Source organism: Prionailurus bengalensis, chromosome A1 (assembly GCF_016509475.1).
Source record: "Prionailurus bengalensis isolate Pbe53 chromosome A1, Fcat_Pben_1.1_paternal_pri, whole genome shotgun sequence".
Taxonomy (NCBI): Eukaryota; Metazoa; Chordata; class Mammalia; order Carnivora; family Felidae; genus Prionailurus; species Prionailurus bengalensis.
The window spans coordinates 129,407,548-129,420,688 of NC_057343.1; the positions used below are offsets into that span (position 1 = coordinate 129,407,548).

Sequence of the window (13,141 nt, forward strand, 5' to 3'; positions counted from 1 at the left end):
AACTCTAGTCAAAAGGAATTACTTCTTCCTTCCTTTCTCTTAGAGCACATGTAAAGTGCTTTCCATGATTTATCACTCAAAGTTGTTTTGCCTAGCCTTTTTCTGTAACTTAGCATCTTAGACTTGTTTCCCAAGTGAGCTTCCAGACTCTCAGGGCAGGGAATATATCTTTCTTTCTTTTTTTTTTAAGTCCACAAAGAAACTACGTAGCATGTTGACGGTCTTTCTTCACAGACTGCAAGCAGAAGGAAAGATTTTTCTTTTCCATAAATTGTCAGGAACATTAAAGAAATATGCAGAACATCAGTTGACTTTTTTAAAGTATAATTTACATACAGTAACACTCATCCTTTTTGGTGTGTGGTTTTATGTTTTTTGATAAATTCATAGAGTCCCGTAGCTATCACACAATGAAGATATGGAATGGTTCTGTCACTTCCCAAATTCCCTCTACCCCTTAGAAGTTCATTCCTTCACCCCATAACCAGCCCTTGGCAATCACTGATCTGTTTTAGGTCCCTATAATTTTGCCTTTTCCAGAATGTTATATACATGAAATTACATAGGATGTAGTCTTTCAAGTCTAGCTTATTTCACACAGTATACAGTTAAGATTCATCCATGTGTCTGTAGTTGTTCCTTTTAATTGCTAAGTAGTATTTCGTTGATGGTTTACCACAGTTTATCCATTCACTACTCAAAGGACTTGGGTTGTTTCTAGTTTTTGGTGATTGTGAAGAAAGCTATAAACATTCACATACAGGATTTTATGTGAATCATTTTCCATTTTTCTTGTGTAAATACGTAGGCGTGAGATTGCTGAGTTGTGTGCATGTGTATATACCTTTATAAGAAACTACCTCACTTTTCCAAATTGCCTATACTATTTTACATTCCTGCCAGCAATGTTAAGAAAATTCTAGTTACACATCCTCAGTAGCACCTGGTATTGTCAGGTTTTTGTTGTTGTTATTACTTATTTTTATTTTATCCATTCTATTAGTTGCATAGTGGTGTGTCTTTGTGGTTTTGATTTTCATCTTCCTAATGACTGATAATGTTGAGAATCTTTTTATGTGCTTATTTGGCATCCACAGATCTTTAGTGAAATATCTGTTCAAATCTTGCGACCATTAAAAATACAGTAAAACCTTGGATTGGGACTAACTTGTTCTGCAAGTGTTCTGCAAGACAAGCAAAATTTCTAATAAATTTAACATGATAAATGAGTGATGCCTTGCAACATGAGTAGTACGTGATGCTGAATGTCACATTTTCACAACGCCAATGGTTCTTGAAATTTGCTTTGATATGCAAGTGCTTTGCGTTACAAGCATGTTTCTGGAATGAATTATGCTTGCAAACCAAGGTTTTGTTATAATTTTGTATCAACTTCATTGTATCATTTCAGTGAAAATATAATATCATTGAAGAAAGATTAAAATGTAAAAAATCATGTATTCTAAGAACATAATTAGTGAGTCAAGGTATATGTTGGTCTTTAACCATCTTATAACACCAGATTGTTTTCCAAAGTGCTTATACATTTATACTTCTATCAGCTTGATATTTCAAATTCATGTACTCTTGGTTGTGAGAAAATTAGGATTTTATTGATGATGTAGGAGAATCATTGTATGCTGCTATATGATATATCTGTGTCATTCAGTTCTTAGATATTTTAGGCCTGTGGCACAGATACACATTACATTCTCTCAATATCATTACACATTTCCTAAGCCTTCCACTGTAAATCAAGGGGAAAGATCCTTAGTTTGTTTTAAAGCAAGTTTTCAGAAAATGAATCATTGAACTTTCTTATTTCCTTTGTATAAAAGACAGCACTTTAGAGGTCTCCTTGAGTTTTCGTTGAATTGAATAAATTGTTGAGCATTTAACATGATCACTGAAGAGTATTTAAGAACTCTTCAGAGGAAATGACTTTTTTCTTTTAGTTCAGTTAATTAGTGTGGTGCCAGTCATTAAAGAACTACTGTATTTTCCACATAGGATATTATTTAATGAGAGCGAAGGTAGTTATGCAATTTAAAATAGATCTTGTACACCAATGTTCATAGCAGCACTCTCAACAATAGCCAAATTATGGAAAGAGCCTAAATGTCCATCAACTGATGAATGGATAAAGAAATTGTGGTTTATATACACAATGGAATATTACATGGCAATGAGAAAAAATGAAATATGGCCTTTTGTAGCAACGTGGATGGAACTGGAGAGTGTGATGCTAAGTGAAATAAGCCATACAGAGAAAGACAGATACCATATGGTCTCACTCTTATGTGGATCCTGAGAAACTTAACAGGAACCCATGGGGGAGGGGAAGGAAAAAAAAAAAAAAAAAGAGGTTAGAATGGGAGAGAGCCAAAGCATAAGAGACTGTTAAAAACTGAGAACAAACTGAGGGTTGATGGGGGGTGGGAGGGAGGAGAGGGTGGGTGATGGGTATTGAGGAGGGCACCTTTTGGGATGAGCACTGGGTGTTGTATGGAAACCAATTTGTCAATAAATTTCAGAAAAAAAAAAAAAAAATAAAAAAAAAAAAATAAAAAAAAAAAAAATAGATCTCTTGAGTATTGTCCAGTCAGTTGAATTTAAGTTTAGAATTTATTGTTGAAATTTTAACTTTTTAAAACGCATTTTGGCATTTCAGGAAAAGAAGATTGTGAATATAGCATTATTAGTTGGCATTTTTTAATTAAAAGATGTTAATTAACATATTTTTATTGAAAGTTTGCTTGCTTTATGGTGGAGTACTTAGCAAAAGAGTCCCCAAATAAACTTTGTGTAGAAATTTCCTTTGATGTTGCACCCTTTTTATTTATAGTATCTCTGCTTTTTTATCCATCTAGTTTCATTTATCTCATGTTTCAAAAGGAGTTTCTTCCTAAAGTAAATTCTTGTATACTCGATTCTGACTAGAACCTCTTTGAACCTTGTTTTATTATTTTCACCTTTATCTTTTGCACATTTATTAAAAATCTGCAGCCGGTTAAAAATGACAAGTTTATTACTGAAAGACTATTTTTGAGTTGTTAATTTGCTAATAGACATTGTGAATGTCCAAATTTGGGGAGGAAGATGAATATCATGCATAATTTGCAAAAAACAATATTTGAAGTATTGTGTTTGGCTCTGGATATCACACTTCAGGAGAGATCCAGAGTGTCCAGACAGAGGTAGTGAAAATGATGAAAATTTCTAGAAATCATATCTATGACTATTAGCTGTGAGTCTTGAGGAGATTTATCCTGTGAAGAGAAGATTTAGGAGTAGCTTCACATATTTGGAAGATTGTTGTACAGAAAAAGATTAGGCTCATCTGTGCAGACATTTAAATTAGAACTCAGGTCATAGGGGACATGTTTATCTTTTTTGTAAGAAATAACTTTCAGACCATTAGAGCTATGTTATAAAAGGAAGAGAGTGCCTTGTGTTTAATTGTAGCCGAGAGAATTTAGGGAGATAAGGAGCTGAACACATTTGATCAGCACCTTGAATGATAAATACAATTTCAGAAAGAATGGTTTAAGAGCATCCTTTGTCCGGGCTTGGAAGGGGTAGGAAATACCACAGACATTAGAAGGTAGTCCCATGCTAGTGGACTTCAGTGTAGAACTAGAGAAAGCTAGTGAGGGGATAGACAGGGTCAGATACTAAAACGCCTTGAATACTCTAAGTTTGAAGTTTGCACTTTATTCTGTAGCTGGCAGGTAGCCATTGAAAAGCTTGTGACATGATAAGAGCTGCTGGAGAAATAACTCCAAAAGCCCTGTAGAAGGTGAGCTAGAGGGGAGAGGGAGGAGCTGAAATACTATTTGATGGGAGCATTTCTAGATTGACCTTGATCCTGGGAAGAGCTCTTATGAGACTGAAGTGATGTGAATGGAAAGAAAAGTTTTGATTTAGCAAAACTTTTAAACTTGACAATGACTTAGACTGGTGGAAGGGGAAAGAAAAGATGAGAGGCCAAAGATGATTTTGTTTTAATTCTGGAGAGCTGGTGGATTGTGGTGTACTGATTCATGCAAATAGAGGCTAATAGGGACACATGCAAATAGAGAAGTAGGCTTTGGGTTGGGGGTGGTCAAAGAGTAAATGGAGTTTGTTTGTTATAATAGGACAACTGTATAATCAGGCAATTTTATATTCAGATCTGCAGCTCCAAAGATGTTACTGATTAAAATACAGATTTGGAAGCCACTTTTATATAGGTGATCATTAAAACTGTAGGGATGTTTATTCAAGCAGGGAGAGAGTAATAACAAGATCAGATTAAGAGACACGTATTTAGAAGTGCTATCATTTTAGTGGTTTCTCAGTCCAGGAGGAATAGATCCAAACTACCTGGCTGACGTTCATGACCTTTAAGTCTATCCTGAAAGTGACATTTGTTTATAATCTAATCTGTAGATCAATAATTTTGTAAGAAGCATAGATATTTATATTAATAGAAATCAAACCTGAAAGTTTACATGATTTTTACCAGGGAGTTGAATCAGATAATAGTTATTTACTTTTCAGCATTCAGAAAAAAATAAATTAAACTTGATTGAATACAGCCATTTAAGAGTTGTATCTAGTTTGTTACTGTTCATAATACTGAGTTTAGTTGATGTTCCCAAAACAGAATTGGTTGGGGGCCAAGGCAGGGATAGCAATGGGCAGTAGGTAACGTTGACGTCTTCTTTTAGAATCCAGGACAAATGTTTCATCAGACGTGGTAGCTAGATTTATTTTGGGGATACATTTTTAAAAACTGTATAACCCTCATTAGGGCTTTTTGCATAGTGAATTGTTATACTAGGCTACTAGCAGTGATTTTAAAATTGTCATATTTAAATAATTATGAAATAAATCTCTTCAAAATTTTATTAGAAGATTTTACATTCCAAAAGATTTTTTTCATTTTGTTCTCAGTTTTTTTAATGAAGCATTATTTGAACATTTATGAAACTTGTGAGCAAAGAAAAGTTTGTGCTAAGATTTTCATGAAAGCATTTTACTGCCAAATTATATTTTATATACTTTCTAATTTATATGGATACATTTAGACTCACATATTATCAGTGTGCTAAGTACAGAATTTATAATAACATTTCCTGAATTTTTTAAATTTTAGAGTGAGAGAGAGAGAGAGCGCAGGGGAGAGGGGCAGAGGGAAAGAGAGAGAATCTTAAGCTGGCTTCACGCTCAGCATAGAGCTGGATACAGGGCTGGATCCCACAACCCTGGGATCATGACCTGAGCTGAAATTAAGAGTCGGGTACTCAACCGAGCCACCCAGGCACCCCAACATTTCCTGAAATTTGTATTTCTTTTTTTTTTAATTTTAGATAGCATACAGTACAATATTGGTTTAAGGAGTAGATTTCAGTAATTCATCACTTACATACAACATCCAGTGCTCATCATACCACGTGCCCTCTTTAATACACATCACTCATCTAGCTCATCTCTCACCTACCTCTCTCCATCAACCTCAGTTTGATCTTTAGGAGTCTCTTGTGGTTTGTTTACCTCTTCCCTCTTCGCCCCCTTCCCCTATGTTCATCTGTTTTGCTTCTTAAATTACACATATGAGTTAAATCATATGGTATTTTTCTTTCTCAGATTGACCTATTTTGCTCAGCATAATACTTTCTAGTTCCATCTACATGCTTGCACATGACAAGATTTCATTCTTTTTGATGGCTGAGTAATAATTCCATTGTGTGTGTGTGTGTGTGTGTGTGTGTGTGTGCGTGCGCGCGCCACATGTTCTTTATCCACTGAGTTTTATATGTCAAGCTTTCTGGTTAAAAAAAAGTCTTTTAAATTTGTAGTTCTCAAATACTTTTGAGAAGCCAAATCAGAGGAAGTATACACCAAACCTTAGAAGTAGTAATTTTGAATTGAGGTTCATCAATCTAAAATTGAATTTTAATTAAAATTGAAGGATATTTTAGGGGGCGTAGGTGGCTTGGTTGGTTAAGATCGACTCTAGGTTTCAGCTCAGGTCATAATCTCACAGTTCATTGGATCACGCCCCGCACCGAGCTCTGTGCTGACAGCATGGACCCTGCTTGGGATCCTCTCTCTCCTTTTCTCTCTGCCATTTCTTTATGCATGCTCTCTCTCAAAATAAAGAAGCTTAAAATAAAATAAAATAGAATACTTTATATTATTTATATGTGTTTCCTTTTTTAAAAAGAATATTACAGTAGTTGGATTTTCTAGCCTGAAAATCATTTCTGTTTTATTTATCTTTTAGTTTATTTTTAACTGTCGAATTATGAAATATTCCAGACATATAGAGAAAAGGATAAAACAAACTTCCATGTACCCATCATTCATTTGCAACAGTTACCAACTCGTAGCTAAATTTTATTTTCTCCCTTTCCTCAACTCATCTTTCCTCTTATTTTGAAGCAAACACTAAACATGATGTTAATTTATCTGTAAGCATTTTAGTATATGTCTCTTAAACACAAGACTCCTCTTTTTAAATATGACAGTAAACCATTATCTCATATAGAAATCAACAATTTCTTAACATCATTAAATATACTTTTTGTCATATTTCTCTGGTTTTCCCTGGTCATGTTAATTTATTGATTTGTTTACTTATTTTTACAGTTTGTATAAATGTAGCACCAAACAAAATCTTTACATTATTATTGCTAATATGTTTTTAAGTCTTTTGTAATTTGTAGGTTGTCTTTTTATGTTGATAACCCCCCCCTTTTTACACACAGATCCCTGATTTTGGGGGAGCAAATGTATAAAAAAAATTAAAAAAAATTTTTAATGATGGCATTAACCCATTTATATTTGTTGTAGTAAGTGGTGTATTTAGTACTACTTCAGTCATCTTATTTTTTTTGCTTTCTGTTGTTTATGTTTTCTTATTTCTGACCACCCTCCTTAGATGACTTATGCAGCATAGCCTTCATTTTACTTGAAAGTGATTGTACCAAGTGATACCTGTGTGAATGCCATATGCCTATGTTTTCCCATAGGGCTCTGGTCAGATTTTTCTGGGAGAACTATACTGATTACTCAGAATGCTTTACTTTTAGCCCCTGCAAGTTGGAATCTTGAGAATGTCAATATCAGGTCAGATTTTTTTTATCACCTTTGATCTCAGGCCAGCTACTACCTTTTTTTTTTTTTTTTTTAAACCAATTTTTTTTGCCCTGTGCTTTCAACTCTACTAATCTAACCTTGGGGTTCTTTGACAACTAATTTTTGGGAAAATCTATAGAGATGCTTCCAGTGAGGCTTGTATGTCTGCTAATTCGTAAGCCAGTCAGCATTCCTAAGTTTGCCTTCCAATTCACCCTGTACCATTCATTAATTTCTCATGTGGCAAATACTTATTCAACACTGTTTTATGAAAAACATACCTGTTTTATGTATTTCATATCTATTTGCCTCCGTTTCTGGTCTTTTGATGGTACCTTTAGCTATTTTCCAGTGTGGCTTCATTCACCCCCCCACCTTATATTTTGAAAAATAAATGAAATAAACATAAATCAATGGCTATTTTATTATTTTTTTAAAGATTTTTAATTTCTACACCCAGTGTGGGGCTCGAGCCTAAAACCCCAAGGTCAAAAGTCTCATGCTCCACTGACTGAGACAGCCAGGCACCCCAATAGCACCCAGGCTATTTTAAACTGAAGTTTACATTTTTAATTTGTAATACAAATTAGAAACATTTTTTTCCTTCCATTTTGTTCTCAACTTACCATAGCTTCCAATCGTTTTAGTAATGCTCACATTAATGATAATTATCATTCATCATGTGCCAACTGTATTTCTCATCTATGCAACTCTCATATAACTAGGGATTATTATCCTCATCTTAAACATAAGGTGATTGTTTGATTTCTGAGTACTGAAATAAGCTACATGATACAGAGTAGGTACTCACAAAACAGCTGTTCAATGAATTGACATATTTATGGACCCAAATTATAAAAATAAAAACAAAGCAAGATTTTAAAAGCTACAGGAAATAAAGAAGTTGCTTTACAAAATCTTAAATCAGGTGATTAAGGTATATATATTTTTTATTTATGGTAAATGGCCAAATATTCTTCAGGAACTAAAATGGTCTCATTATAAATAAGAGTATCTTTTCCATAACTTTTCTAGCATGCTTCCGCTTTGGACTTAGCTTAGTCAGGGACCTTCCAAATTTAGTTTTATTGCTAGCCTCAAACTTCTGTTAAGATACCCAGTCTTGGGGCGCCTGGGTGGCGCAGTCGGTTAAGCGTCCGACTTCAGCCAGGTCACGATCTCGCTGTCCGTGAGATCGAGCCCCGCGTCAGGCTCTGGGCTGATGGCTCGGAGCCTGGAGCCTGTTTCCGATTCTGTGTCTCCCTCTCTCTCTGCCCCTCCCCCATTCATACTCTGTCTCTCTCTGTCCCAAAAATTTAAAAAAAAAAAAAAAAAAGTTGAAGAAAAAAAAAGATAACCAGTCTTATTTTTTTTTCTTTAAGGATGAAGTTACCATCATCTGAAACTTCAAAACCTGCATCATCTACTGTTTCATATAATTACAGAGTTGTGTTGTTTTTGATAATGTTGCCTCAACCTGTTTGTATTTAGCACTTAAATATACTAAAAACTACAGGCTCTGTGCTTATAGGCTCTGATCCTGGAACCTGTTTTGGATTCTCTCTCTTTTTCTCTCTCACTCTCTCTCTCTCTTTCTCTGCTCACACTCTGTCTCTCTCAAAAAATAAACATTAAAAAAATTATAGATATACTAAAAACTATAATGAATTAGTAATTGATTAAGATGTAGTTATTTAGAATCAGACAAATCAGATGGTCAGAATTATTGAATAAGATGTGTCTTGTTTCATTAGGTAATTGGAAGACTATGATACAGCTCTTTAATGTGGTATTTAGTCTAACATTTGGGAAATGAAGAAATTTCAGATTTTTCCAGCAGGTGGCAGCATTGTTTAAAATAATTGTAGGTTGCCAGTTTTTTCAGTATTTTTCTGTGAGCTGCTTTGAAGGAAGAAGGAAGAATCTTTTCTCTAAAATAATTGTATTTATACTTTTTCTTCTTAATAAACCCTGCACTACTGCTTTATAAACTTCTGTCTCTTAATACCAGGGTTTTAAAATAACACAATGGATTTTACCTAGTCATTAATGAACAATAAGGGGCAATTATATTTTGAAGAATTCATGAAGACTTAAAAAAATACATATAATTTTTAGAACAGGAAGCAATATTCTTTTTTATTTAAAAAATTTTTAAGTTTATTTGTTTTGAGAAAGACAGAAACAGTACGAGTTGGGGAGGGACAGAGAGAGAGATAGAGAGAGAATCCCAAGCAGACTCCCGCTGTCAGTACAGAGCCCAGCGTGGGGCTCAAACCCATGACCTAAGCCAAAACCAAGAGTTGGTCCCTTAACTGACTGAGCCGTGCAGGCGCCCCATAGAACAGTAAGCAGCATTGTATCTTGAGTTGTTAGAGATCACAATGTAATCATTACCATGGACATCATCAAATTGGAAGCTATCCTCAAATGTTTTACGATACTAACTAAAACAAACTTTCTGTTTAGGGATATCTAGAAGAAGTTGAACTTACTTTAAAATACTTTGTTGAGGGGTGCCTGGGTGGCTCATTCACATAAGCACCTGCCTCTTGATTTCTGCTCAGGTCATGATCTCACTCTTTGTGGGATGAGGCCCCACTTCAGGCTCTGTGTTGTCAGTGTGGAACCTGCTTGGGAGTCTCTCTCTGCCCCTCCCCTACTTGTGCTCACACCTGCTCTCTCTCAAAATAAATACATGTACTTTAAAAAATAAAATATTTTGTTGAATATAAGGTAATAATTATGAACTTTTATATAGGTTTTCTCAGGGTCATCTGAAGGTTGAACTTTTAATTTTCTGATCTTCATTTTAATATTTCACTAGTTAATTGTGTTTTCCTCTGAGATTATTTCAGTTGCTTACTGAATTCCCTACTTTTGCATATGTATGCATGCCTGTACACTTAATTGTATTTTGGTGAACAGAGAATACCAACATTTTCCCTGTAGTCCTTGAGTGCATTCCCATCTCATACCAGCAGAACCACATCTGTGTAATACTTTCATCTAAGAGAAAAACAGGAGGTTGAAATGTATTCACAGTCCTACCTGTCATTATTTTATACTGGCTTTAAAATGAACTTAAGCATCCTTAATCTTGAATTCTGCTTTTCCCTAGCAGGGAAATAGGGGATTTTTTTTTTTTTTAGCTGAAATGGAAACAAATAATGAATGAGTGACTAGACTACATTATATCTGTTTCTAAGTGAGGCTTAGTTATGTAAGAGAAAAGAAGCTTTGAGGATTTTATAATTGCTTTACGCTAAGAGTAGTAATGGCAGTAATGATAATTAGTATTAAATACTGTGAATTAGGCACCATTCCTAGCACTTGTCACGATTCACTGTACTTGTGGAAGAATTATAAAAAATAAAATAATATATCTTTTGTTGATTTATCAAGGTTATTTAGTGATGAACTCCATTTGTATTAAAATACTCGTGCAAAACCCAGTTTCTCTGTATCAATGTAAATCAGATGAAACTGTTACTTTTCTTACTTAGCCCTCTCCCTTTTCAGAGTACTACTCAGTTCAGCAATTCATTTCAGCTGCTATTTTAAGACTTTCTAAGTGTTAGTTATTCCACAAAAATTACAAAATTGAGTTGACATGCTTGCTTTTGGAAATGACAGTTGAATGGAGTTGGATAGAGAATTATCTTCAGAATCACAAGCACACTTCACTATATCATTGTTAGAATAAATTTCCAAAAAAAAATGGCTTTAGATTACATATATTTTTTTAAATTAGTTTTGTGATTTTAACACTGAAGAAGCAATTTCTTTCCTTTTATCTATTGCTTTCGAGGTAACTGGTGTCTCCATCTTGTGGTCCAAGTGACAAACTGCACTGTTTGCTAGAGATTCTAAAGAAGCATTTCCCTCAGCTTTTATCATGTAAAGTTTATTTTCTATGCTTTGTTCATTAAAAGCATAACTCTTTTTTTTCAAGTTTTTATTTAAATTCTAGTTAGTTAACGTACAGTGTTACATTAGTTTCACGTGTGGAATCTAGCGATTTACCACTTACACACAACACCCACTGCTCATCACCAGTGCCCTCCTTAATTCCCCTCACACATTTAACCTGTCCCTCCACCCACCTCACTTCCAGCAACCCTTAGTTTCTTCTCTGTAGTTAATCGTCTGTTTTCTGCATTGCCTCTTTTCCCCCCTATGTTCATCTGTTTTGTTTCTTAAATTCCACATGAGTGAAATCATGGTATTTGTCTTTCTCTGACTGCCTTAGTTTACTTAGCATAATACTGTCTTTCCATCCACATTGTTGCAAATGGCTAGATTTCATTGTGTTTATGGCTGAGTAATATTCTGTTATATGTGTGTGTGTGTGTGTATCACATCTTCTTTATCCATCAGTAAATGGACATTTGGGATCTTTTCACAGTTTGTCTATTATTGATAACGCTTCTGTAAACATTGGGTGCATGTATCCCTTCGAATCAGTATTTTTGTATGCTTTGGGTAAATATCTAGTAGTGAAATTGCTTGATTAAAATTTTTTTTTTCAACGTTTATTTATTTTTGGGACAGAGAGAGACAGAGCATGAAGGGGGAGGGGCAGAGAGAGAGGGAGACACAGAATCGGAAACAGGCTCCAGGCTCTGAGCCATCAGCCCAGAGCCTGACGCGGGGCTCGAACTCACGTACCGCGAGATCGTGACCTGGCTGAAATCGGACGCTTAACCGACTGCGCCACCCAGGCGCCCCTGAAATTGCTTGATTATAGGGTACTTTTATTTTTAACTTTTTAAGGAGCCTCCATACTGTTTTCCAGAGTAGCTACACCAGTTTGCATACCCACCAACAGTGCAAGAGTGTTCCCCCTTCTCTGCCTCTTAACCAATACCTTTTGTTTGCTGTGTTAATTTTAGCGATTCTGACAGGTGTGAGGTGATATCTCACTGTAGTTTTGATTTGTATATCCCTGATGGTGAGTGATATTGAGCATTTTTTCATGTGTCTGTTAGCCATCTGGATGTCTTCTTTGCAAAAATGTATATTCGTGTCTTCTTCCCATTTTTTCAATGGATTATTTTGGATTTGGATGTTAAGTTTTATTCTTTATATATTTTGGGTACTAACCCTTTACCAGATATGTCATTTGCAAATGTCTTCTCCCATTCTGAAGGTTGGCTTTTAGTTTTGTTGATTGTTTCCTTTGCTGTGCGGAAGCATTTTATCTTGATGATATCCCAGTAGTTCACGTTTGCTTTTGTTTCTCTTAGCCTCCAGTGATGTATGTAGTAAAGAAGTTGATATGGCCGATGTCAGGGAGGCTGCTGCCTGTGTTCTCCTCTAGGATTTTGATGGTTTCCTGTCTCACATTTAGGTCTTTCATCCATTTTGAATTTATTTTTGTATGTGGTACAAGAAAATGGTCCAGTTTAATTCTTTTGCATGTTGCTGTCCAGTTTTTCCAATAGCATTTGTTGAATAAACTGTCTTTTTTCCATTGGATATTCTTTCCTGCTTGTTCTAAGTTTAGTTGACCATATAGTTGTGGGTCCATTTCTGGGTTTTCTACTCTGTTCCATTGATCTATGTGTCTGTTTCTGTACCAGTGCCACACTGTCTTGATTACTACAACTTTGTGATACTTCTTGAGTTCCAGAATTGTGATGCTTCCAGATTTGCTTTTCTTTTTCAATATTGCTTTGGCTATTTGGGGTCTTTTGTAGTTCCATACAAATTTTAGGATTGTTTCTTGTAGCTCTGCAAAAAAAAAAAAATGCTGGTAGTGTTTTGGTAGGAATTACATTAAATATGTAGATGGCTTTGGGTAGTATAGATATTTTAATAGTATTTGTTCTTCAAATCCATGAGCATGCAATGTTTTCCCACTTCTTTGTGTCATCTTCAGTTTTTTTCATCAGTGTTTTATAGTTTTCAGTGTACAGATAATTTACCTCTTTGGTCAGGTTTATTCCTAGGTATCTTATGGTTTATAGTACATTTGCAAATGGGATCGATTCCTTGATTTCTCTTTCTGCTG

General features: G+C 34.9%; 1 protein-coding gene and 1 pseudogene across 1 annotated transcript in view; both read left to right on the forward strand.

Moving 5' to 3' along the window:
* The window catches only part of NDUFAF2 (NADH:ubiquinone oxidoreductase complex assembly factor 2), a 170,925-nt gene that overhangs the window by 1,200 nt on the left and 156,584 nt on the right, over positions 1 to 13,141 (forward strand). The gene's annotated exons all lie outside the window — the stretch shown is intronic.
* Positions 1 to 13,141, forward strand: part of LOC122496059 — an 80,427-nt pseudogene that overhangs the window by 880 nt on the left and 66,406 nt on the right.